The sequence below is a fragment of the Paramormyrops kingsleyae genome, chromosome 25 (assembly GCF_048594095.1).
Source record: "Paramormyrops kingsleyae isolate MSU_618 chromosome 25, PKINGS_0.4, whole genome shotgun sequence".
Classification (NCBI taxonomy): Eukaryota; Metazoa; Chordata; class Actinopteri; order Osteoglossiformes; family Mormyridae; genus Paramormyrops; species Paramormyrops kingsleyae.
Window position 1 is genome coordinate 22,630,119 of NC_132821.1, and position 26,608 is coordinate 22,656,726.

A 26,608-nucleotide genomic window follows, 5' to 3' on the forward strand; every position below is an offset into this window, starting at 1 on the left:
GGGTGTCCACATCTCCGAGGATCTCATCTGGACGATCAACAGCTCCATGCTGGTCAAGAAGGCTCACCAGCGCCTCTTCTTCCTGAGGACTCTGAGGAAGAACCACCTGTCCTCAGATATCCTGGTGAACTTCTACCGCTGCGCCATCGAGAGCATCCTGACTGACTGTATAACAGTGAAAACCGCCCAGCGCATCGCCGGAGCACCACTTCCTGCCATAAACGACATCTACAGGAAGCGGTGTCTGAATAGGGCTGGGAAAATCATCAAAGACCCCAGTCATCCAGTACATGGACTTTTCACTCTCCTGCCCTCTGGGAGGCGCTACAGGAGCCTCCGGACTAAGACCACCCGGTACCGGAACAGCTTCTTCCCTACAGCTGTCAGACTCCTGAACTCTGCCTCCTGACCTAACTGCACTACTGTAAATGCTGTATAAACAATCATTTTTTTGTACAATACGGAAATTATAATTCTACAACTGTTTATAACTTGTATTATAAATATAGTTATAGCATATTCATAACAGACATGTGCAATGACAATAAAGTTGAATTCTATTCTATTCTATTACCATTGCAAAATAGTAAATTAACTATTTTCTAATATTTATGTAACCATTAGAGAATAAACTTTGCGAATGGGATTCGCATCTTGTAAAAGTATGAACATAAAAAGGAACGTTTCCATAAGAAAGCCATGTTTTTAAGGGTTTTTTTTTTTACTGATTTATATTGTATGTTTTGAACTTTCCCCAAAAACACAGTAGAATCTTCAGTAACTAATTTTTTCTTATCAATTTTACACTTAAAAGCATGAAAACTTATAAATTACTACGAAAATTAAACATAAACACTTCTGTAGGGTTTTGAGCATTTTGCAGATGTGAGAATAAGTTCAAATAAGTTCGGTTCTAATGAAATTTTAACGGATCTATGAATTTGCGAATCACGAAGCGCAAATGCACAAGGGCTGACTGTAGATGTAACTTACATTTAAAGTTATTGAAAATGAACATACTCCAACAGATAAATAAATAATCAACCAAAGGTGACGACTGTACATCTGCAGAATTTGGAGCAATTTTTAATCTTGGAATGTCAAAATGATCCATCCATCCTCTAACCTCTTACGATGAGTCACGGTTGGGCTTCCAGTACATCCCAGTCAGTGGAAGCTTTTCTTTAATCATATTTGTGTAATTTTCCATGTGGCTGTGTGATTTTGTATTTACAGTATATTTGTACTGTGCATATAAGTTTAATAAAGGTTTAAGTTTGAATAAAGAACAATTTACAGACCTAAATGAATTATCTGAATTCAACGGGTTCAGAAACAGAAATGAACCAAACCCCTGTGCGATAATGGGGAAATAATTAAATTAAAATTAATACAAAGGAGGACGAAATAATACATATACGTGATATTAGTGATTGGCCCTTGGCAACAGTTTGCACATGTGCAGCTCATGCTCGTCTACATCAGCTATTTTGCAGACTGAATGCGCTGCTCCCACCACTCGCTGCACAGAGTAGGTGCAGAGGGTGGTGTCCCAGCCCAAGATTCGGACACTGCCCAAGATTCATTGCGCAGAGGGAGAGTGGAGCTGTGTTTGAATGCAGGGGCTGCATCCTTCGAAGGTCGCAGGCTACGTAGCCTTTGTAGGCTGCGTCTTTCAAAGGTTCGCAACGAATCTTGGGATCTTGGCAAAAGAATAATGCATTTCTAGGCTGTATCTGAAGGAGGCTTCGAAACAGCATGGCCTTGTCTTGCTGTTGTGACACATTTGATCTTGGAATGCAGGTTTATACTCGAAGCTCATAGCCTCCACGGGTGGTGCACCTACACCATTGATTTATATTATTGATTTTTTAAATGATTGATGTTTAGTTTTATCATTTCTTTCATTGGAACATCCATAAGCCGCACAAAAGTCCAGTATCTTCCATTTGTGATGTATACTGTCCACCATGCACTATTCAGCTCCATTTCACTACCTCAGACACTACCTCATCTATGGAGACATGCTGATATGTATACAGTATCTGTATGTATATGTTAATACGCACATTTGTATCTAGCCTGTACATTTAATTTTTGTATATCTAGATAACTTATGTATAATGTAAATATGGCTAACTTATATATGTATGAATAATTTATGTATAATGCACGTGACATAACGTATTTCCAATCTATGTACATTTCCCCCCGCCACCTCCCCTGTCCCCCGTTTTGCATGTTTGCAACTGTTTTCATTTACATATGTGCCTGCACATTGTGTTGATGACGATGTACAAGAGCGATGGAGGATGAGGTGCCTTTAAGACTTTCCATAGGCTAATCACAGATCTCGCGATTTTTCAGCCTATCGGAGTGCGGAGCTTCAGAGCTGCGAACGAGGCAAAACAAACCTAAGCGTGTTAGTTTCTAAAGATAGTTTATTTAGTTGTGAAGTCTTCCTTAATTCCTCGTGTGTGTAACTTGATATAAAGTAAGTTTCCTATATTTAACTTGTTCCGTTAGCTAATTATAGAAAGAAAGCACATTTTAGTTTATCGTTTGGCGCAGAGTCGTACATTGAATTGTCTATTGAAGGCTGTATTGCCGTGTTATAGTATATTAGGTACAGAGATTGTAGAATAGTAATTGTGTTAGGAGTAAGCTGCAGTAAAGTTTATGTTATTATGGCTCTGTTGTTTATTGGTAATTTGTGATCCTGCTGTTGTGTTATGCCTGAATATTTTACATGTACTCTGTATCTCTTGTACAGATACTGTAGCGTGAACTTTTAGTGTTGTTATTTGTCATTGTTATTGCATAGGCTGTACTTTACTGGGGAAAGTCCTTTTATGTATTTATATTGTTTGTTTCATACCACACAGATCCAACAGTATACAGACCAGTACAGACTCATACGGAAGTTAATAAATCCTCATTAAAGAGTAAGCATCGGATGTGCCCTGTCCTAAGAGTGTTCTTATCGATACCCCATGGCGACAACAAATTCCACCTGAACTAGTGCAGAGCCTCACCTACAAAGTGGTCCTTCGAGCCCGATGGGTTGTCACCATGACGTTCCCAGGGCACAGGACCTCCAGCTCCGCACCTACTTCCTGTCAGCATCCAGGCAGAGTGACGCAGAGGCCAGCACGCTTTGATGACTACCTGGTCAGCTATACCGGTGAGCCATCCACAGATTCAGTCAGACGTAGTGAACCAGTAATGGCTACACCAACTTCCCTTAGTCCTAAGTAGTCCGAGGACATGACCAGTCCAACTGATGACCTTATGCAGCAGATTGTGGCGATCACAAGGCAGCAGAGTGAGACAGCTTGGCGCCAGACAGAACTCTTGGAGCAAGTGCTTCTGCACGGCACTCCAAGGGTATCCTGCCAGTCCTCCAGAGCTTCATCATCTCACCAGACGCCTCAGGCCCCAATCCCACTACAATTAGATCCAAGCCCGCATGATGTATGTTCAAACCTGCCTCATACGCCACCACCTCCACTGGCTCTGCAGAGTCCCCACCTGAGTAGCACCCAATTCCCCTCTCCACCTCCTATAAGCAGAGACCCATCCCTTTCTGAGCATTACTACACATCACCATGCCATACCTCAGTTACAGAGAGGATCTGACCATATCAGAGTAAAGAGTCATTGCCCTTACGTCCAGTATGGAAGCAGGACCCATCAGTGCAACCCCACTTCTAGTCCTCCTACCAGCCAGAACAGGCATATGCTCCAAACCCCCCTTCTCCATTGGGTCCTGAGCTCCATGTGCAGCCTGCCCCAACTGCAACACCACTCCCCTTGTTCAGTCAGCAGTTCAGGATCCCCTTCAATCTAATGTCAATCCTATGCCTTATTACCCTGCCTATTTCCCCCCTCATGGATTCCCATTAGTTGAGGAGCCCACCTTTCCAGATTTCACAAGGGAAGGCAGGGTTCAATATGTTGAATTTAGAATAGCTTTGAGCAATCTTCTTCACCCCATTCTTTCCGAGCATTATAAGTATTCAATCCTCCTCAAGCATGTGAAGGTCCCTAATGCCCACAGACTCGTCCTAGCATATGCAGAGTCTTCCATGCCCTACACTAACGCATTGCAGGCACTAGGCAGAAGGTATGGATGACCCTATCAGTTTGTGTTGAAAGAGATTGAGACCTTAGAGAGTCTACCACTCATTTGCACAGGAGATGAACGAGCCTTTGATGAATTCTCCCTCCGTGTTCAGGCCATAGTAAGAATGCTCAAAGCCTTAAGAGAGGATGGTATTGAGGAGCTACATAGTGGTTCCAATGTGCAGCGTCTGTTGCGCAGGTTAACCTGCCATGACAAGGCAAAGTTCTCCATTATTGGGTTTGCAGACTGGCTGCAGTTGGAGGCCAACTGCATGGAATTCGATCCCACAAGGGCTACAGGAGGAAAGGGAGAGGTGAAGGAGCAGACGGCCATATCTCGGACTCAGAGGGCCACAACCATACTGCAACAGAGCACAGTACGTCAGACAGTCCAAACTGCATCAGCCCAGCCCAAACCTCCCATGAAGGTCAAGCCCACTTGCCCGCATTGTAACTCCACAGCACATTACCTGAGTCAGTGCACTTCATTTGCAGCCCTCAACAAGGATCAGGCCATTACCTGGATAAAGGACAACGAACGCTGCTGGAGATGCTCTCGATCTCACCTAACAAAGGACTGTGACCTTAAGAAGCCCTGCCATTTTTGCCAGGGTAAGCACTTATCGGCCCTTCATGACATTAATACACGAAACAGTGAGGCCAGCAAGGAAAGCAGTAGTCTCTACAATGCCATTACAGAAGCACTTTACCTGGATCAGCCTTGCTATGGGACTGAAGTGTTCCTGAAGGTTATCCTGCACCAGCAGCTGAGGGCCCTGGAAACATTTGCCATCCTTGATGATGGTTCAGAGCGCACTATTGTGCTTGCAGCCGCGGCACAACAGCTTGGATTAGGTGGGAGCCCTGAACACCTGAAGTTACGAACTGTGCGTCAAGAAATTCAGACTTTGCGTGGCTATTCTGTGCAGTTCATAGTTTCACCCATGAGTAACCCATAGAGAAGGTTCAAGATTTATGGAGCCTTTACAGCAGACTACCTGGGTTTAGCAGAGTACACCTATTCAGTGAAGGCCTTACAAGAAAGGCATGTGCACCTTAGAGGGATACCTATAGCTCCTTTCAGGTGGGCACACCCCTTACTCCTCATTGGTTCAGATCACCCTGAACCAGATGCAGCCAGTCCACCTTGGTCCCCCGGGTGGCCCAGCAGCAGTTAAAACCCGTCTTGATTGGACACTGCAGGAACCATAGCACCAGGAATAGTTTTTGCAGGAATCAGGGTTGCAGAGATTCAAGAGCTCACCGATATTAACTCCTGGCGCTATGTTAATTCAGCCAACATTATGCAAACCTTCAAAAATTAGTTTTGATCTTGCAAAACTTTCAAAATGTTTCAAGCTTTCACAGTTTCAATCTTTCAAATCTTTTTTTTTCAATTTCGAAATATGACATTGTACTCACACCCGTTTCCACCATTTTTAAAAGATGCGAAAATTAAAGCGCTATTTTAGAACTTGTTGGTACGTCACCATTCAAATCCGTGGTAGTTGAGAGTATATAAAGGCAGCAACTAAGAAGTCGTTCATTTCGTCTGCAACAGTTGAGGAATGGCGTTTCTGAAATTACTCCAGAAATTCGAAATAACTGATTTTCTCTGCGCAGCCTGTATTCTATCTGCAGCAACCTCTATGGTATACTGCGTCTGGCAGATCTACCAAACCGCGATGCGGGAAGAAGGTACCTCCATAGTTAGTGTGGTCGCTAATATGTGTGTAAAATATCTAACGCCTCTATCAGTTGTATTTCAATTGGTTTTAAATGTCCCGTCATAACATATTGTGTGTGTGTGTGTGTGTGTGTGTGTGTGTGTGTGTGTATATATATATATATATATATATATATATATATATATATATACACACACACACACACATGTATACATTTGTTGCAAGATGGGGTAGGTGAAGAGAATCCCCCCCCCCCCAGGGAACAATAAAATATAATTTCATTTCATATTACATATGTGGAACACTTTTTAAGTCTCAGAGCACCGTGTGCATACAGATTTGCTCATCATTATCCATCCAGGTCAATTAAATTTGATATTTCATGTAGGTTCCAACAACTTAGACCAAAGCTGTTCCACAAAGAATGAGCAACAACATTAGCTGACATGACAGTTAACGTTACTGAGCAATACTCATAGCTGAGTGGTAAGAAAAGCCGGAAGCTGATAGTGTTCTTACATTAACTGTTCAGTATCAGACCAACTGGACCCGGAGTCCCTAGAGGAGCCTGTTACTGTTGAAGCTTGGGAGGAGGCCACTGATGAAGACCTGTCTGAGAACTAGGGTTAGAGTCCATTGCTCTGATGACCCGTTCTTCACTTACCTGAAAACAAACAGAAGGTCCTTTCTTAATTTCACTTTCTTTTCTTGCAGGTTCACAAGTTTCCACAGCCATGAGAGGACAGGCCATGACTTGCTGGTACAATTTCCTATTACAAATTTATTTGCGGCTGTGCTGATTCCCAGCAGATTTTTATTTTTAATATTTCAAACTGCTTTGGAATTCATCCTGTTCTGGATTCTGGTCAAAAGCAGATGCCACCACAAAGCAGGATCTACAAGATGCAAAATGACAATGAAATTTTATCTAGATTCAACCTATTGGTTGAACACTCATAATTAATCTCTCCTCCAGAAGAAACCCGGTGGATTTCTGGTCCATTTGGCCAGAGTGCTGGAGGGTTTCAGCCCATCAACCAGCTGGGGATGGTGAAGGTGCAGAGCACTGGGAGATGCTCATGGTAACATCTTATCACGACAACTGACAGCTAAATTATTTGTACTTCAACCCTCATATCATATAAGGTTGTAACACTTTTTGTGTCCCATCCTTAGGAGCAGCTATTTTACATCTTTACTGGTGTCTCCTTGAAGGACATGAGCACCTACCAGAACCCAAACTGTACCATAGAAGAGCATACAAGATTATGTGGATCTTGAAAAAGTCTCATTTTTACCAAGCAAAATTAAGCTAAAATAAAGTGGTTAGTCGTCTAAAGGTTAAATGTACAGATTTTATCGCGGTATAGTTAAAATGTGCTGCAAATGTTCGCTAAGTATTGATACACAACCTGGAAATAAACTGAAACAGCAATATAACTGGCATGATTTTTTTCCGTAGTTTACCTCGACATCGGTAATTGTTTTCATCAACTTATTTGTCTGTTACCCAAATACATGTATTTTGTAGGGGGTGTCATTTTTTTACTATGAGCGAAATGACTCGGCTCTCACAACACAGCCTGCCTCGTTCGTCCTGACTGAAAAATCACTGTAGCCTGTAAGCTAAATGGCCAAACTTTGTCAGAAATATGGTTAACATTGGTTAACACAAAATGTAACCTTACCTTTATAAAATACTGCACATTGAATTTCCTAACACTACCAAAACATTATGTAAATCTTCAAAAATTTCTTAATTTAAATTAAAAAATTCTTAATTTACCTGAAAACAAACAGAAGGTCCGTTCTTAATTTCACTTCTCTCTTACAAGCACAAAACTTTCCACAGCCATCAGAGGACAGGCCATGATTTGCTAGTTCAATTTCTTATTACAAATTTATTTGCGGCTGTGCTGATTTTCAGTAGATTTTAAATTTACTTGCAAATTTTTCGAACTGCTTTGGAATTCGTCCTGTTCTGGATTCTGATCAAAAGCAGATGCCACCACAATGCAGGATCTACAAGAAGCAAAATGACAATGAAATTTTAACTAGATTCAACTGATTTGTTGAACTTTCATAATCTCTCCTCCAAAAGAAGCCTGGTGGATTTCTGGTCCATTTGGCCAGAGTGCTGGAGGTTTTCATCCCACCAACCAGCTGGGGACGGTAGAGGTGCAGAGCACTGGGAGATGCTCATGGTAATGTCTCATCCCAAAACTTACAGCTAAGTTATTTTATTTCAGCCCTCATATCATATAAGGTTGGAACACTTTTTGTGTCCCATCCTTAGGAGCAGCTATTTTATTTGACTGGTGTCTTGAAGGACATGAGCATCTACCAGAACCCAAACTGTACCAAAGAAGATTATGTGGATGTCTTCCAATCGTAACTCAATTTCCTACAGAAGCATTGCCATCGAGCCCTTAAAAATAAAGAGAGTTAGAAATAGAATATGGTTTGTCAGTTACTTTGGTTTTTTACATTTTGACCTGGGGAGAGCTGGTACAGCAGCGACATGTGACTGTTCAGGTGGACAAAAAGTCATCCACTGGACTTGGGGAAATCAGTGATCGAAATCCATTTTATTGCCTTCCACAACTGACAATGTACAAGACAGCACACCTCAATGAAGACAGTCTACCAATAATGCCAGGTTTTTCGGTCTATAAAAGGTGTACAATAAACAGACTCATACAATAAATTATTTTATGTTTGATTTAAACAAAAAACCCGTTTAACATCCGCATTAAGTTCCGTAAAACAGGAAAACCGTCCCCAGCCGGTTGGTGGGATGAAAGCCTCCAGTTTAGGCTATTCTCCACTGTCGTACTGTGAAATGGATTTAATTAATGTACTAAGTAGTTCAGATACTTTGCAGGTAGTGCTGTATTTTAAACTTTTATGGATTATCCATCCATCCATTGTCCAACCCGCTTATCCTACTGGGTTGTGGGGGGTCTGGAGCCTATCCCAGAAGCAACGGGCACGAAGCAGGGAGCAACCCTAGATGGGGGGCCAGCCGATCGCAGGGCACACTCACACACCAGTCACTCGCACATGCACACCTAAGGGCAATTTAGCAACGCCAATTAGCCTCAGCATGTCTTTGGACTGTGGGGGGAAACTGGAGTACCCGGAGGAAATCCCACGACGACATGGGGAGAACATGCAAACTCCACACACGTGACCCAGGCGGAGACTCGAACCCAGGTCCCAGAGGTGCGAGGCAACAATGCTAACCACTGCACCTTAGATTATTAAAGCAAAATATGAAAACATTTAGTATAGTGAAGCACAATAATTATCTATGGTGTTTAATGTCCTCCTGGTTTTTATGTGCGCGAGTTTTGAAACTAATTAAACGTGTGTAGTAGCTTGCCAATTTTAATGTTTCGCATTGAAAGATTTTTTTTTATATGAAATAGAACATTTATTTTTGTATAACAGGCTTTTTCTTTAAAAATATATAAAACATCCTTGGTACATCTTGTGCTATTTAACACTAACATACAGACAACACATTTTTATTCGGTTATTTCCCTCAGCAGTACACATCCTGCCCGCGCGTTTTAAAAAGCAGCTGCCGCTACGTCCGGCATTAAAAGAAATATATACATATATATATATTTTTTACATTTTCCAGGCCACGGCCGATAACGCGAAAGGACGTTAAATGGGGGCCAGCTATACTTGGAAAATTTAGGAAACCAACCGTCTCATTTTTACCAAGCAAAATTAAGCTAATTTAAAGTGGATATTCTACTACATCTTAGGTGGACAGATTCATTAGGAGCGAAGTATGAAATGGACGTCAAATAAGTCTAATGAATGACTTTTAAGCTAATTCACTATTGTACCTTCAGTTACCGTACCAAAACATTAATAGATTTCTGCTGAACACATCTTCAAATATGTCGCCACAATTAGCTTTAATTAAATTTCAGGGAATAGGATAAACCTTAAACAGTCACATATAGTATCTTGAAGACTGGTTCCTAATGAATAAGTATTTTCTTTTGTCGTTAAGAACGTGGACAGCAATACTTGTAATCGAAGCCTAATTTTACATGTAAAATCAAACTGAACCATCACGGCGGCCTTCATACTTCACAGATTTTATATAGTCGTCACCTATTTGTGGTTTATTGATTAGAATGCTAATTTCCTCTAATTTTATGCAGAGGATTTCATCCTTCACAAACGGCACCATTATTCGACCTCACCGTTTCTATCCTTTTAAATTTATGTGACTGTGTTCAAGTAGCTGCTTAAGTCTCACACAGGAAAGGCTGAAACAAGAATGGCGCGTAATAGCAGAAGAAAATCAGGCGCCCATCTTACTGCCTGCAGCACTTGTACTGCGTCGCCTACCGCGCGCTATATCTGCGCTTTGAAGCAGGACCCCGGGGGTCTTAATCAGCCCCCAGGACCGCGTCTTTTGTTTGCTTTTATATATTTGCTTATTTGACGCCAGTCACCGGTTTGAAAACAAAACAGAGAGGCGGAGGTGGGACGGATTCCGAATTTGGTGTACCAGGCTGTACATCTTATCAGAGAGGAGGATGTGATCAAGGCTTTCCATTGATTTCCAAGTATCGCGGACACTTGTAAGCTAGATAAAAAGTTGGTATATACATGTACACTTTTATAGAATCGTAGATTTTCAATAGTGAGGATATACAGTATAACCAAACAACCTCCTGCTATAATTCCTTGCGGTGGTGATGAAGATTTTTTATGAGAAAACCCATGATCAGTTTGAGGTGATGTACCGGACTGTGCCGGGACCTAAGTAATATACCCAGGGTTCGAAATTAACTTTTTTGATCACCAGCCAAAGTGGCTGGTAACTTTCTGAAGTTACCAGCCAATCAGAATTTCCATTAGACAAATTTTTACGTGGTGAAAATAAGAGATTATGAATGCCACTGAATGAAAATTTGATCATTTTATTAACAGTGCATGAAAAACGCACAGAAAGTGCAATACACACAACAAACTATACAGTTATAACCACCACGAAACTGTTAGTTTTATTTTATTCTTTCGTGTACTCACGGCAAATCTGACAAAACATGACCGCATTTTTACTATCAAACACTAGCCAATGACGACCTGTCTGCCATTTATAATTAAACTTCCTTCTCTTTGTTTCGCACGCTCTGTCAACATTTTCATCTTCTGCCTCCTTCCTCTTCTCACCTCTTCCTGATCCTGACGTCTGTCCTAACCACCGCAGCATTTTGATTTTAGCTTATTTCGCTGTCCAGCTCAGTCCTCTTTGCTCATCCGATATTTCCTATTTCTTGTTTGTGTTTTCGCGCTCTCGTCGTTGATTGGACCCGCAAACCGAAGCGTACAGTATCTGCGTGCTGCTGCCAAAGGTATCTAAAACGTCACCCGTAGTGTAGTGTTCATGTGAAATGTAGGACGGAGGGGACAAACGACCCAGAGCGTCTCTGACATGATTTGCATGATTGGTTCATGCATCACCGGCCAAACTGGCTGGTAAGTTTTTATCAATACCCGCCAAAATGATTTTTAACCCGTTAATTTCGAACCCTGAATATACCCCATTAATTAACTTTGCAAACCATTGTGTAGTCAGAATCTGGTTTATTGGTCAAGTGTGTGTGTGTGGCACACACAAGGAATTTCTTTCATTAATGTATCATATACGTTTAGCTACATGCATCCATCTCTTAACCTAGCTCAGGATAATTGTGCTTGTGTAAACTGTCCCGCACATTAAGATAATAACGTTTTGCAAGCAAATTCGTGCAAAACTGAGCAGGATGAACTTTCACGTGGGCACTTATTTGTAGAGGTGAAAGGGTATTAAATTGTTGATCACTAGAATCGTGTTATTGAATTGTAACGGTTATCAGTATTATCGCGGTATAGTTAAAATGTGCTGCAAATGTTCGCTAAGTACTGATACACAACCTGGAAACAAACTGAAACGGTAATATAACTGGCATGATTTTTTCCCGTAGTTTACCACGACATCGGTAATTGTTTTCATCAACTTATTTGTCTGTTACCCAAATACATGTATTTTGTAGGGGGTGCCATTTTTTTCCACAATGAGCGAAATGACTCGGCTCTCACAACACAGCCTGCCTCGTTCGTCCTGACTGAAAAATCACTGTAGCCTGTAAGCTAAATGGCTAGACTTTGTCAGAAATACGGTTAACATTGGTTAACACAAAACGTAATCTCACCTTTATAAAATACTGCACATTGAATTTCCTAACACTACCAAAACATTATGTAAACCATCAAAGATTATAGTTTCGATCTTGAAAGACTTTTTATTATTATATTTCAAGCTTTGACGCAGAGTTTAATTTTTTCAGACCTTTTTTCAGTTTCGAATAATAATATTATATAATTCACACGTTTTTTTCCCGTATTTAAAAAATGCGGGAATGAAAGCGGCGTTCTAGAGCTAGAGCTGTTGCACTGATTGGTCAGAGTCACAAAGTGACGTCGTTGAGAATGTATAAATTCGACAACCGAGAAGAAAAAGCTCATTTCGCAATATTCGAGGAGTTGGAGAATGGCGTTCCTGAATTTCATCCGAAATCTGGATTTGGTCGATTGTGTTGTCATAGGCGGTACTCTGTTTGCAGCTACCAGTACGATATACTGCGCCTGCAAGCTCTACCAATCGGCAATGCGGGAAGCCGGTACCTCCATAGTTACAGTCTCTCTAATATGTATTAAATATGTAACGCCTTTAATAGCTGTATTTGAGTATGTATGCAATATACTTATAACGTCCTGTCACAATATGTATATATTTGTTGCTCTCAACTACATACGTGTCCGTGTATCATAGAAGGCAGCATGGGGTAGGTTAAAAGAGAATTTTCTACCCCGGTGATCAATAAAGTATCATCACTTTAATTTCATATTAGATTTGTGGAACATTTTTAAGTCTCAGAGAACCATGTGCATACAGATTTGCTCACCATTATCCATCCAGGTCAATTAAATTTGATATTTCATGTAGGTTCCAACAACTTGGACCAAAGCTCACACAAAGAATTAGCGACAACATCAGATGACATGACAGTTAATGTCACTGAGCAATCCTAAAAGCTGGTATGAGGAGCCAGGAGTCAATAGAGTCCTTAAATTAAATGTTCTATTTCAGACCAACTGGACCCTGAGTTCCTAGTGGACGATGAGTTCCTAGAGGACCCTGAGTTCCTAGAGGACCCTAATGCTCATGAAAGTTGGGTGGAGGCTACCTATGAAAACTCCAGTTCGAGAATTGGGATTAGGGTCCGTTGCTCTGATGACCTGCTGTTGCCATAAAGGTAAGATCTGTCAGACATTCAACTCTTCTCGTGTGTGTTAGAGCTGCATGATATATCGTCTCGGCATCTTCATCGCGATGTAGGCATGTTCAATAGTCACATTGCAGGACATGTAATGTCAAGTAATGCAAATTAAATTAAGTGGCGTAGACAACACTTTTGGTGTTTCTGCTAAACTAACAAATGTCTCATTGTTCTTATTCTTAAACAATCCACAAAAGTCTGTCTAATATAATTTAGGTCAGTTTGAAGGTTTTTGGATACAGAGCCGACATGCAGTTTTGCGAGTGCAGTGTACAGATATACAGTTCGTGATTATGAATAAATGCTAATGTGAATAAGATGTACAAGCACAGTTATTTACTGTTATTTTATGTTTATTTATATTTTATAGTTTATTTAATGTTTTTTAGTTAGGTTTTATGTTTGGGGGCAGCGTGTGGCTCAGTGGGCTAAGCCTGTATGCTTGTAATCACCAGTTCAAACCCAGCCTCAGCACATCTGTGGCACCTTGACCAAGGCCCTTAACTCCCCAGCTCCCTGGGCACCCCAACAAGTGGCTGCCCTTCAAGGACAGCACCTTGACCAAGGCCCTTAACTCCCCAGCTCCCTGGGCACCCCAACAAGTGGCTGCCCTTCAAGGACAGCACCTTGACCAAGGCCCTTAACTCCCCAGCTCCCTGGGCACCCCAACAAGTGGCTGCCCTTCACAGACAGCACCTTGACCAAGGCCCTTAACTCCCCAGCTCCCTGGGCACCCCAACAAGTGGCTGCCCTTCACAGACAGCACCTTGACCAAGGCCCTTAACTCCCCAGCTCCCTGGGCACCCCAACAAGTGGCTGCCCTTCACAGACAGCACCTTGACCAAGGCCCTTAACTCCCCAGCTCCCTGGGGGCCCCAACAAGTGGCTGCCCTTCACAGACAGCTTCCTCTACAAAGAGCAAGTTGATGGAGGCATAAAAAGAATTTCCCCATGAGGTACAATAAAGGTTAAATTATTATTATTTCATTTGAATTTCAGTATTTTGTTGGTTAATATCACATGGATTTGTGCTTCTTTTAAGTGAATGTAATAACCCGATTAAATACTCAATGTTAATTTCATTTGATTTGTATAGCTTTGTATAGTCTAAAGGGCAAATGTTAGGTGGCAAGTTTAAGCAAGGAACAAAACAGATGATTTATGTTTTATTTATCTGTATTTAGTTCTCACATGGTGACAATGACGAAAGTGATCCAGCTATCGGAATAAACCATCAATCAGTTAAACCCAAAGAACTTTTGTGCTGGTGTCTTACTGGAGAGAGCTACACAAGGTAAGAACTGTTACATATGTGTGCAGACATATTGAATTGAAAATCTCTCTTCAGCCAGCTGAAGATTTCTCTGTCACGTGAAAAAAATATTGTTAAAAAGTTTTTGAATTGTACTGAATTAATTTGATTTAACAGTCAGGTATTGTAATGCAATGTTGATACAACTAATGATAGTTAAATATACATCACACTAAATAGTTAGACATTATGATCTTCTGAACCTTTGCTTCAAGAAATTTTCTCTAACTGGACCTCTTTAGTTGAATACTCCTGCAATAGAGCTATGTAATTAATTAGATTTTTTTAAATCCTAATATCGCAGAAAGAATAAATATTCATAGTGATAGTAATGTCTCATCGCCAAAACTTACATCTAAGTTATTTGTACTTCAGTCCTCATATCATATAAGGTTGTAACACATTTTGTGTCCCATCCTTAGGAGCAGCTATTTTGCTTCTTGACTGGTGTCTTCTTGAAGGACATGAGCATCTACCAGAACCCAAACTGTACCATAGAAGATTATGTGGATGTCTTCCAATCGTAGCTCAATTTCCTACAGAAGCATTGCCATTGAGCCCTTAAAAATAAAGAGATTTAGAAATAGAATATGGTTTGTCAGTTACTGTGGTTTTTTACACTTTGACCTGGGGAGAGCTGGTACAGCAGCGACATTTGACTGTTCAGTTGGACAAAAAGTCATCCACTGGACTTGGGGAAATCAATGAAATCCATTTTATTGCCTTCCACAACTGACAAAGTACAAGACAGCACACCTCAATTAAGACAGTCTATCCAATAATGCAAGGGGTTTTCAGTCTATAAAAGGTGTACAATAAACAGACAATAAATTAAAATGTTTAGTTTACTTGAAAAAAAGTTAGCAAACCAGTTGTGTCAATTTTATCAAGCAAACTTAAACTAAATTAAATTCGCTAGTGGAGAAATTAATTTGGAGCGAAGTATGAAATGGACGTCAAATGAGTCTAACGAATGACTTTTAAGCTAATTCACTATTGTACCTTCAGTTACCGTACCAAAACCTTAATAGATTTCTGCTGAACACATCTTCAAATATATCACCACAATTAGCTTTAAGTCTCACGGAATAGGGTAAACCCTAAAGTCACAGGTGCCAGTCCTTGTGTCCTGTCCCCGTCCTGATTGGTTAATTGCTTCATGTCTCACTCTTCCTGTGTCGTTACCTGGTTCAGTTGTGTATTTAGGTTCCTTCCTTAGTTCATTTCCTGGGTGGGTCATTGTATGTCAGTGTTCTATGTCAGTTGTGTTATTTTTACTTTGCCTGCTTACCTGCTCCTTGTTGCCCTAATCCATTTGTAGTTAGTCATTGTTATCCCCTCTTTAGTTTTGACCCTTAGTGGTCTGTTTTTGTTTTGTAAGTGTTTCTTGTGTTTTCTGCTCTGTAAATAAACCCCCATGTTCCCTGAGCCGCCAGTGGTTTGTCCACTGTCTTCCCAGCCTGCACCTTGCCACGCCCTCGCTCCAGAACCACCCGAGTCCATGACAAAAATGCATATCACTGTGTAGTTTGTTTGATTAACTCAGTTTCAGCATGCTGTTATCTAATGGCATACTATACCATCACACTATAATGTAACGTCACTCTATAATGCATATTATGGTTGGTATATGGTCTATTGGCAGTCACAAGACATTATTACAATAAGTACAATTCCAATGTTCCTCTCATCTTTACTGCACTATAGATACCTTCATAATACATTATAATGGTTGGTATAAGAATTAATGATGCTTTGTACTGCAGTATAAAAGTACACAAAAAAAAATTGTAATATTACAGAAAATAACTCATTTTTTACAGTAGTTTCTCTCTTTTAAAAGTTGTCTGCAAAACACTGTAAAATTACAGAAATTATCCCTGAATTAATAAACCAAACTTTATTTTACGCATAACGCCAGTAATGACAAATTACACGTATTTCACATTTTTAAAAGGAAAAATACTGTTTAATTTATACTGTAATAAATAAAAAATAAACCCCTCCCACACTTGATCCCCAGTTTAAAAACTATAGGTCTTTGGGGGAAGATGGTGGCACAGGAGGTAGTGCTATTGTTTGGTAGCCAGTGGGTTGTAGTTTCGAGGCCTAGTTTTTCCCATCCCCATCAAAGTGTCCTTGAGCAAGACACTGAACCCGAAATTGCTCCCAGTGTGCAGGTTGGCACCTTGCATGGCAGCTTTTGCCACCGGTGTGTGAATATGAGTGTGGATGGTGAATGTGAGGCACTCGTAGGAGTAGAAAAGCGCTATATAAATGCAGTCCATATACCATATAGGCCTAATTCTACAAAACTGAATCTTTGCATTGTATTTAGTGCCATAGACATACTTGCATTGCACTTTTATAATTCTTTATGGTTTTATCAGTTTTGTCTTCTAAAATAAGTCTTAGTCTCAAGCTTATGTTAAAGGAAAACACCAGCTTTTTGGTTTGCTCATTTGCAGTCAACCCCAGAGTTACATAAGAGGGTGCATATGGTTCTCTTCTCTCTTTTTGCAATGCCCAGTCTGACACAATTTGCCTAGCATAATTCACTAGAAATGAATGCCATTCTTTTTAGGAGTTGTAGGTTATAGCTAGACATCTACTCCCAGTGAATTACGCTAAACTAGATTAACAGTTGACTGCAAATTGGCTAATTAAAAAAAAAAAAAAAAAAACTTGGCATTTTCTTTTAACACTTCACTTAATTTAAGTACAGCATGTTAGCATATCTGCACACCCCTAAATGCATTGAAGCAACTGCCATGCGATTGGTTGATTAGATAATTGCATTAATGAGAAATTGAACAGGTGTTCCTAATAATCCTTTAGGTGAGTGTAGTTTATGTAATTTATACTTTTTTTAATTTATCCTGTATGCATCCTGTTTTGTACTTTAAGATTCTGCATCTGCTTGTATCCTTTGTTTTGTTCTGGGTATTTTAATAAATACATGATTTGACAGAGAGAAAGGATTGTGGGCAGTGAAGCTTCTAGGAACGTAAATTATATGCTTACAGAAATAATAAATCACTCTTCTGGAAAGAAATGTTCCCTTTCAGTTAATAATATTTGACATTTAGCTAATTGCACTTCAAAATAAGTCAAAATATGGATACCTCAAGGTCACTTACATGGTCTTGCTGTTTGGACTGGAGGAGCAGAGATTTAAAAAAACAGTACAAAAACTCTTTTCCATATCTCTACCCAGAACACACAATTTGTGCACAAAATACATTACACTGGAAACATGATATCAATCATACGACTCTAGCCTCTTTCTGAAAGTACCATATATTACCCTTAGGACAAGACTGTGATATTACTATGAATGCATTTACAAGGTCTGTGTGTGCTCAAGACCAAATAAATACTGCATGTGTTGTTTTGTTCCAGAAAGCCACATCTGTATTTTCGGCGGAAATAAAAATACTCATTTCTGGCATTCTTGGGTAAAACAAGTGTTTACAACATGTTGCGCAGAAATAAACACATTACAACATTTTTTGAGATTCTGGCACGATAGCAGTATGAAAAAGTGGAGGCCAGGCATGCATTATTAATATTATTTTTGAACCATTAAAATTTGAGGACACTCTGTACAGTACTTTGGTTTTAATATGTGTCTTGAACATAATGCTAGTTTCACTGTCCTTCTACAAATACAGGATATAAGCCGGCGACGAGTAACAGACGAAGCGGAAATCACAATCTCTCTACTTGACACAAGTTATATAATTGTTTTCTCACTTTGATGCGGTTTAGAAATTCGGTGACAAACTGCATTTTTACTGCCTTAATCCACCCCAGCCATCATCTCTACAGGCAGCCAGGGCTGGACTGGGACCAAAAAATGGCCCTGGCATTTTTTGGTCATGGTGGCCCACTATGATTATTTATACGATATGCGACATACCAGAGCATATATGTGATATATGTGAACGTTGTGTGATTTCAAAAATTAAAATATAAGTGCAGCAGCTTACAAGGAAGAGAGTAACCATATTAAAAAAATTGATATGCTCTTTCACAACTCAGGAATTCATCTTGGGAGAGATGGCCACAGTGTCACAATTCCCACCTTGAAGTGAAAGTGGATGTCAAAGAAACATAAACATATTCTCAAAATGCGTCCATGCATTCGGGTATAGCCCATTCAAGTGTCATGTAGCCTAACTTTTTATACAATTTAGACAGCACAGAATCATTATCCTACTTTAACGCATTTATTTATACAACCACATATTTCTCACATTTTGACATCAGTGATGCAGTGGAGATACAGTCTGTTTATTTCTCCTCATTAATCCGGGCTTGGGACCGGCACCTAGCTGAGCTGGCTTGCTCCCTTAAGTGGCTGGGTTAGGCTAAACTATACACATATTTACAAAGACTACAATACAACATCCCGAAATATGTAGTCTAACAAAACGCAGCTTAAAGAAGGTAGCCTACCTGGCGAAATTGCAAACAAACAAATTAAAATGTCCACGGCATATAATTGGGCCATATCCAACACAAAGCAGTTTTTAAGAACGTAGGCTGCATAGCGAAATTGAATTACTTTCTGGACCAACATACGCAACAGTCGTCAGACGGATGAGGACGTTAGGCAGCCTTTAGATCCTACCCATCATGCACTGCAGTTTTTTGCAAATCCCTCAAACGGAAAACCATTTAATACAAAAGGAACAGCTTAGTTTGACTTCAAAACATTACTATATATTATATTCTATGTTTGTTTTAGGGATTTTACAGGTTTTTCTTTTTTAAATTAAAAATTAAACCATAGACCCACCATAATAAGAATGTATAACAAAAATGAGAGATATATAAAATTGCAAGTCATAGATAAAGTATAGGTATTATATCTTATCTTCTGAAAGCTTGGAAGAAGTTCTTAGTATGATTTTTTATGTATTTAGTATATGGGAGCGGCCCCTACGATCCAGCGGAGGGCCCCGGGCCGGCCCAAAAATGTGCGTCGGCCCACCGGGCATTTGCCCGGTACCCCAGATGGCCAGTCCAGCCCTGCAGGCAGGCAACAGACAAGTTGTTTGTTCCCTGATGTTTCAAAAACATGTAGCTGGTGAGCAGAGTTTGAAGAACGTAGGTGGCTATCTGATTAGCCGCACATGCTGCTTCAGCATCTAATAAAAAAGAATGAGTTTACGTAATAGTGTAGTGACTGTCTGTGACCAGCAGAGGGTCCCCAGATATTGGGGGCCCCATGCAAATGCATGGCTTGAGTGGAGGTAAACACCACCACGGGCAACAGGAGATGTATTTGAGCTGCTCACTTAGGGTGCTGACTTTGAAATGTTTGGCCGCATTTTTCATCCCTCATTCATAACCGACGCTTCTCTGAGGTCACACTACAGGTCAGGCGTGCTAACTGAAAGTACTTTGATCTGACTCAAAAGTTTTAACCTCTGTGAGATGTGCTTGAGCTGTCAGCATTTAACCAGCTATAATCCCAGGAAACTTTTAACTGCATTGAGAATACTTCCTTCGTACTTCATTCCAAAAACCAAATGATGAGCATTACTGTCAAGTTTCACTTTGCTTGGTTGTCATTTGAGCCGCACGACTGATGCAGGAAGCTAGACTACCTAACCTTAATTACTTTGCCAATGCGATGACCAAAATTAACCTGAAGGTGCGCCACTTTTCGATTATGACCTTGGCAAAATTGTTGCAGCAAAAGTAAGTTTTATAGAACTAAACATCTGATGGGATGCTAGTCATAATGATTCTGTGCGATAACACTAATGATGTTGTCAAAATGTATCAGCTTTAACGGAGAGTGCTTGTAATGAAATCTTGAATCTCTATTGCCTTAGTGACTGACTATGCCATTACTGCTATTATCATTTTATGCTCTTGACTTTTGTGCTATTGAACAGGAAATCTGCTATTTTCACATCATGGAGGACATGAAATCCAATGCTCCGAAGCTCTCACTAGCTATTGCTAACATCAGTATGTGTCTGTAAAACAATCAGTATCACGTATTAGCGTATATGCCACACGCCGAAGATTAAATGCTTAATTGTAAAAAATGGAGAAAAAAAAACATAAAAAATATAGATATGTAATTCAACAAAACTTATTTTTGTAAACTCACGAATGAGGCAGGCTACATGTTGTTCAAATTATATTAAACTATAGACTCTATCTACATCTAAATCTTAATTTTTTCAATTTTGTTTTCAGCAAATAATGTGTGTTGGAATCTTGGCAAGTCCATGGTCACAGTTTCGACACACTGACAGACCATAATGAAAGTCTTTTAAATGAGGACAAAAAAATATTTTTTTTTGCAAGACTTGGCAGTACAAGAAATGAATAATGAGTGCATTTATGAGCTGGATTCGAGGGTCTGATTATGCTCGCTTTAAGCATACATCCTGTTGGTTACGTCATGCGCGTTTTCAAACGTTTGCCGGTAAATCGGTGAGAAATCCTCAGGTAACAATCATGAGTCAAAGTAAATATGCTGAGTACTCATGGAAAATAATGCACCTTTTTAGAAAAGCTTTCAATAACTAACAAAGGGTAGATTCCCCGAAATGACATAAAGTACTTTTTATATTTGCAATGATACAGAAATGGGTTTAATGGAATTCTGAATCCTTCAGCTTTTTGCTGATTTTGCCCTCCTTCTCTGTAAGACCATAGGACTGCCCATAGACAGCCCACACTCAGACAGATGTGCGGTTTTCTCACTGCAGGTCCAAGATCGCTGAGTATCGTGAAAAAAACACACACAAATCTGAAAGACGGTCATGTTTAATATTTACCCTCCGCCCCCCCCCCCCCCCCCCCCCCGCCCCTGCACTGTCAACCATAAAACTCCACTAAACGGTCGGAAATGCTCCGCTCTTTACGCGTGTCGGCTAAGTTAACATATTCCGGCTTTGTGCTTCATTACCGGGGAAGACAGCATTCAGAAGCCTGGGAGACTGTCCTGCATTTTTGGGGATTAATTCAACCTCTAATGTCTCTCATTAGTTCTCATTAACCAATGAGTAAGACCCTGTTACTGGTGACTACAGAGCACGGGACGGACTTTGGTCTAATCCAGGACACACACTCTCTCGCTTTCTCTCTCTCACACACACACACACACTTATATTCATGCCTTTGCGAGGACTGTCCGTTCATTTCTATGGGAAAAATCCTAATCCCAACAATGACAGCATTAACCCCTACCCAGCCCTAACCTTAACCAGAAGTACCCAAAAAACCACAATGTCAAAATAACAGATTTTTATCACCTTGAGGGGACATTTGGCCAACGCAATGTAATACATACAGTACATACTGTATCCCACACACACGTACATACAAAACCATACCAGCTTCCATCCATACTAATACTGACCAGATAACAATTTTTGTGACGCGACTGATGGATTTATTTTGTTTAGTAATAAAAATGGCTGCACTCCCCGCTTAATAGTAAGACTTACTGCAAAGTACAGCATGTTAGCATATCTGCACAACGTGGCTTCGAATTTATTACTCATGTTTGGTGTCGGAGTGAATTTCATTGCCATAAAGTCAAGCCCACTGGATATTTATTACATGAAATCAGCAAGATCGTTTGTTATGGTTAAAGTGTTGACAGCACAGTGTTTTTCCCTCTGCTCTGTTTCACCCACTAGATCCAGCTTCCATCATCACCGCAGGACAGGCAGACTGCGGCACACCTCCACATGTAGGCCATAAACTGACGACGTAAAAATAGCCCCGTCCACATTTGAAATCAATAAAGTTTCTGCGCCGTGATGAAAACCATCAGCCCGAAAACATTCGGCCGCCAAGAAAGAACGCCGGTGGAGATGAAATGAAGCCATCGATCACCGAGCAGTTGCTGAGAACAGGTATGGGTCTTTCTGATTGTGAGAAAAGAGGAACCATAAAACTCAAGGGCTCTGCAGACTCCCTCGCCAGTCGATGGAAAGTCCCTAAGTCTTAGAAAAGGCTTACCCAGCTTGTGTGCTTGTCGCTGGGGATCCCAAACAGGACTGCACATTAGCCTGGGTGGTAGCTATAGAAAAGCACAGACTCGCAGATGTCAGTTACAATCAAAAAAGGAAACTGAACCAACCTTGCCACCCCTTTAAGCTGACAGCCCCTGGACTCTGAGCGTTCGATCGCTCCAGCATTGACGTCACCGGCGGAGTGAAACACAATGCTGCAGCCTCAGAGAGCCGGGTCAAAACCACCCCACAGCGGTCCGAACGAGGTTCCGCGGGGAGATCTCCCGCATATGGCTTATTCCAGCCTGGGCCATGTGGGCTTATTGGCCGTTCCTGCGATTTGCGGTGGAAGACATTCTGGATGGGAAAACGAGTGGAAAGATTAAGAAAATTGCTCTGAGGACGCCCATTTTCACTCCTTTGAATTTCTGTTGAAATTAAAAAGAAAAAGATACTGGATCCCAGATCAGTCTTCATACATCTGCAGCCATTGGGGATGGGAGAAAATGGCTCCATTGGGACCTCTGATTTGCAGTGGCCACACACACGCACACACACACGCACACACACACGCACACACACACACACACACACCTTTTTCCTATTACGCATCTGCCACTCTCTCAATGACCCATATTAATGCAATGTGCTGGATGTAATTATCAGCAAAACGCAGGTTTTCACTTAGCGCGGTAATTAATCACTGGTCTGCCCATGCCAAGCTCCCCCCCCCCCACAGCCTCCCCCCCCATCCCACAAACAAGGCGGGTGTCCATCAGCTCGTCATGACTCGCGTCAGGGTGCACCGGCTGAAAGACACAAGAGAAGCTTCAGAGAAAAGGACAGCACCCCTATACAAGATTTGACAAGGTGGTGGCACAGAATTAATTGTCCACCGTTACAGCACAATGAATTTGGGCCGATTCTATCCAGCAGAAATATATTCATCAGCAAAGCAAGCGCCTGAAAGGGGGCATATTTTAACCGCTTGTCTTGATGCGTGTGACAGGAAGTGAATCACGCCGAGGGCCTAGACGTTCAATAGAAAACCGGTAATGTGGAGCACAGTGACAGCAGGGGGCCTTGGGGGGCACTACACAGAAATGTCAGGTGACCAACAACGGGGGCTACAGTACCCAAAGGAGAACAAAATGGCAAAGTTGCATGCATGTTTTTTTGTAATTACAGGTATTCAAAGCCTTATACAAACGAAAGGAGATTAACACAAGGCGAGAAATCGTCACCCCTCCCCCTCACCTACTTCAGAATTGCATGAAGACTGCTGAGATAACACATCCATCTCCCCATTTGTTTGGGGGTTGGCACTGAAGCCCTCGAACTGGGTTGCCGCTACGCTAAAATTAGCATGTCCAGTTTCAGCCATGTTTAAGACATATCCCAAATGAATGAGTGAATTATGAGATAAAGGTGCAGAGGAACTCTCCTGACAAGTGAGTGTGCATGGCGGACAGGGGAATTACACCCGCCTGCACATTCTGAAGGTATGCTGGAGAAGATAAATGTTAAACAGTTTCTGCTGATAAGTTTGACATATTATGACCTCACCCCCCTGCCTTTCTCTTCCTTGCATACTGGGTCTTTTGACCAAGTTCAAGTGTGAGCCCCCCCCCCCCATCAGACAATCACTGCAAGTCCTCGCTAACCCACATGCTGTAAAGGTCACGGAATGGTCTAGAAGGCTCCGGCACTGTGCCTTTCTTGTGACTCTCCGCAGTCGCCCCGGCTGGCACGTACGCTCCAAAATACGTCACCTGGATGATCGTGTACGGGAAGAACAAAGAGAAGAGGGAGCAGGAGAGGGATCGAAGAGCGAGACCGTCAGTCGGAGATAATCCGCTTATAATGCCTTCCATTCCCCTATATGGCCCTGGGCATGTCCTCCCATGAGGTGTCCCCGATACGCTGACCTCCTAATCCGTATTTATCCCTTTCTTCTCTCTCTCTTCTCCATCTGTCTGCACCATCCTCCATCCTCTCCACTACAGCTACAGCACTTTACCTCGAGATATTTCATCCCACACGATGCAGCGATCGTCACCTGATCCCAATCTGCATTACCAGCCGTTCCTCTCATCTACACCTCAAACACTCTTTATTTTACTGCTGTACATGCAATCCCAGAATGCCCTGGTCAGCCTGCCATCCGAGCAAAATCCAAATAAGGCTATTTCAGACCAAGCCCTGTTTCAGGGAAGTGAACCTCTGATTGTCCTCACTAGTCCAGGTCCTACACCATAATTCTCCCTCCTTGGACAAAACCCTCCCACGGTTTCCCGCCGAGGCGTCTTCTGGCTGGCTATCATCATCATCATCTCGCCCCTTCTGCTTCACGGCTTGAAGGACCAGCACCCCCTCCAGCAATATCAGGTCCTTATAGCTCCCAATTACACGTCAACATGTCAACACAAAACAACATTTCCACCTCTTCCCAGCTCATCCACTTGCTTTCTGCATATTTATTCTCTTCCCAGCCCTTATGGTTCTTAGTCTGACACAGCGGACTGCAGCCCTGGCTGCAAATAGCTAGCAATTTTATGTTTAATTATACTTATTCAAGCAGCAGGTGGCGCTGTGGCCTCAAACGTCCTATGATCGTGTGTCCGACTCCCACCCCCAGCTCTGGGCATTTCTGGTGTCTCGCTGCCGTCCACAAAAACTCTGTTTCTGAGTTGCCTAGGTACACCATGCAATAGATTGCCATCTAGCCTAGTGACCATGCACTGTATAAGTAGCTATGCAAAATAAAATAATTATTTTTTAGGGTTATAAATTCTCCCAGCAGTTTAAGAGCTACCCATAAAATGACCCAACACTCCAAGTTAAAAACCCCACTGTGATGCAATAACTCTTGTGTGTGGCTTCATTCGTTTGCTCTCCAAAGTTAGAGTTTCTCTTGATTTGAACAAAACAAAGAGGCAATTCAGCCTCTGGGCCCTGAAATCCGAATTTCCTGCAGCATAGGTAGTTGACGCTCAGTCTCCGTAACGCGGGGTTGCTGTGTCACACCCATTTGGCCTCCATCAGACCTCCACAGAAGTTCTTGAGCAAGATCTGCATTTTAGAGGGTCCGTCCGTTGCGTTACAATTCAAAAGCTGTGCCGTCCCATCTACCCAACTGCAACCGTGCAGTAACCCAGGCCCTGCTCCCCCACTTTGCACTCCCTCCCCCCCCCCCAGGAATGTTCTAAATGCTAAACAAGGACAAGCACCCATCACAACTCCTCTGTGGCCCTCTCCTCACACAGCTGCTCTGTGCCGCGTTCGGTAGAGCTGGTGAACTGAAGTGTGTTACGTAATCAGATCGCATAGCGGAACGATTGACCTGTTCTTAGCGAATAACGCCTGTTTGGGGCGGGGGGGTTGGCGGGGTCAAAGGCAGCATTGTTTACCAGTTGTTAGCCTGTTAGCATGTGAATATGACACCAGTGTGTTAACAGCGTCCCAAATACAGACCCGTCACTGCACATCCATGAAAGGCGCCCTTATGCCTTAAAGTGCTAATGGACATCATGAGAGCCATAATTAACCACAACAAACCCCAATTTTCGCATCTACTTTTAACTCTTTTCTCCCTTCTCATTTCCCAAAAGCACCTGGCGATTACAGAACCAGCCGTAGCTCACATAATGTTAATAATAATTATAACATAAAGATGCGTTTGAGTGCTTTGTTTCCCCTGCGAGCCACATGATCCCCGAGGAGCAGAACGGCGCCTTATTCCACGGTTAAGTCCCCCGTACCCTGGGCTGAGAGTAGCTGTGTATCCAAGTTCCTGGGTGGAGAATGACCCCGTCGTTCTGTCATTTGGCTTCTCACATGAACGCGTTCATTTGTTTCTGATTTACATTTGTCAAAAGCTGTTTCTACCTACATATCTGTCTCATCCAGAGCCATCAAGCCTAACCTCCAGAGACAGGGACAGCTTCTTGCCCACAGTCACCTCCCTCAGCAGTAACTGATCTGCTAGCAACCGACACTTGGCACTTCGGTCAGCCGTGATCCTGTATCTCTTCCTAGCATCACCTCTGTTTACTTACGTTGGCTGTTGACTTTGCTGACATCAGCCTTTATTCCCTCCCAGTCTCGTGTTAAAAGTGTGTGTAAAATTTC

The 26,608-nt window shown here is 41.7% G+C and overlaps 2 long non-coding RNA genes across 10 annotated transcripts; both read left to right on the plus strand.

Moving 5' to 3' along the window:
* Positions 1-2,374: 2,374 nt before the first annotated feature.
* Positions 2,375-7,237, plus strand: LOC111837289 (uncharacterized). 7 transcript variants are annotated; one of them, XR_011985830.1, is made up of 6 exons: positions 2,375-2,494; positions 2,886-4,502; positions 4,621-5,209; positions 6,528-6,573; positions 6,790-6,895; positions 6,990-7,237. It is a non-coding gene; the product is annotated as an uncharacterized lncRNA (long non-coding RNA). The 7 variants fall into 7 exon arrangements; XR_011985831.1 differs by having other exon boundaries at positions 2,886-3,184; positions 4,372-5,209; XR_011985829.1 differs by having other exon boundaries at positions 2,886-5,209.
* A 4,510-nt stretch (positions 7,238-11,747) lies between these two features.
* Positions 11,748-15,072, plus strand: LOC140582838 (uncharacterized). Of its 3 annotated transcripts, none has more exons than XR_011985629.1 (5): positions 11,748-12,511; positions 12,982-13,147; positions 13,542-14,127; positions 14,356-14,465; positions 14,906-15,072. It is a non-coding gene; the product is annotated as an uncharacterized lncRNA (long non-coding RNA). The 3 variants fall into 3 exon arrangements; XR_011985628.1 differs by having other exon boundaries at positions 13,627-14,127; XR_011985630.1 differs by having other exon boundaries at positions 13,824-14,127.
* The last annotated feature ends 11,536 nt before the right edge of the window (positions 15,073-26,608 follow it).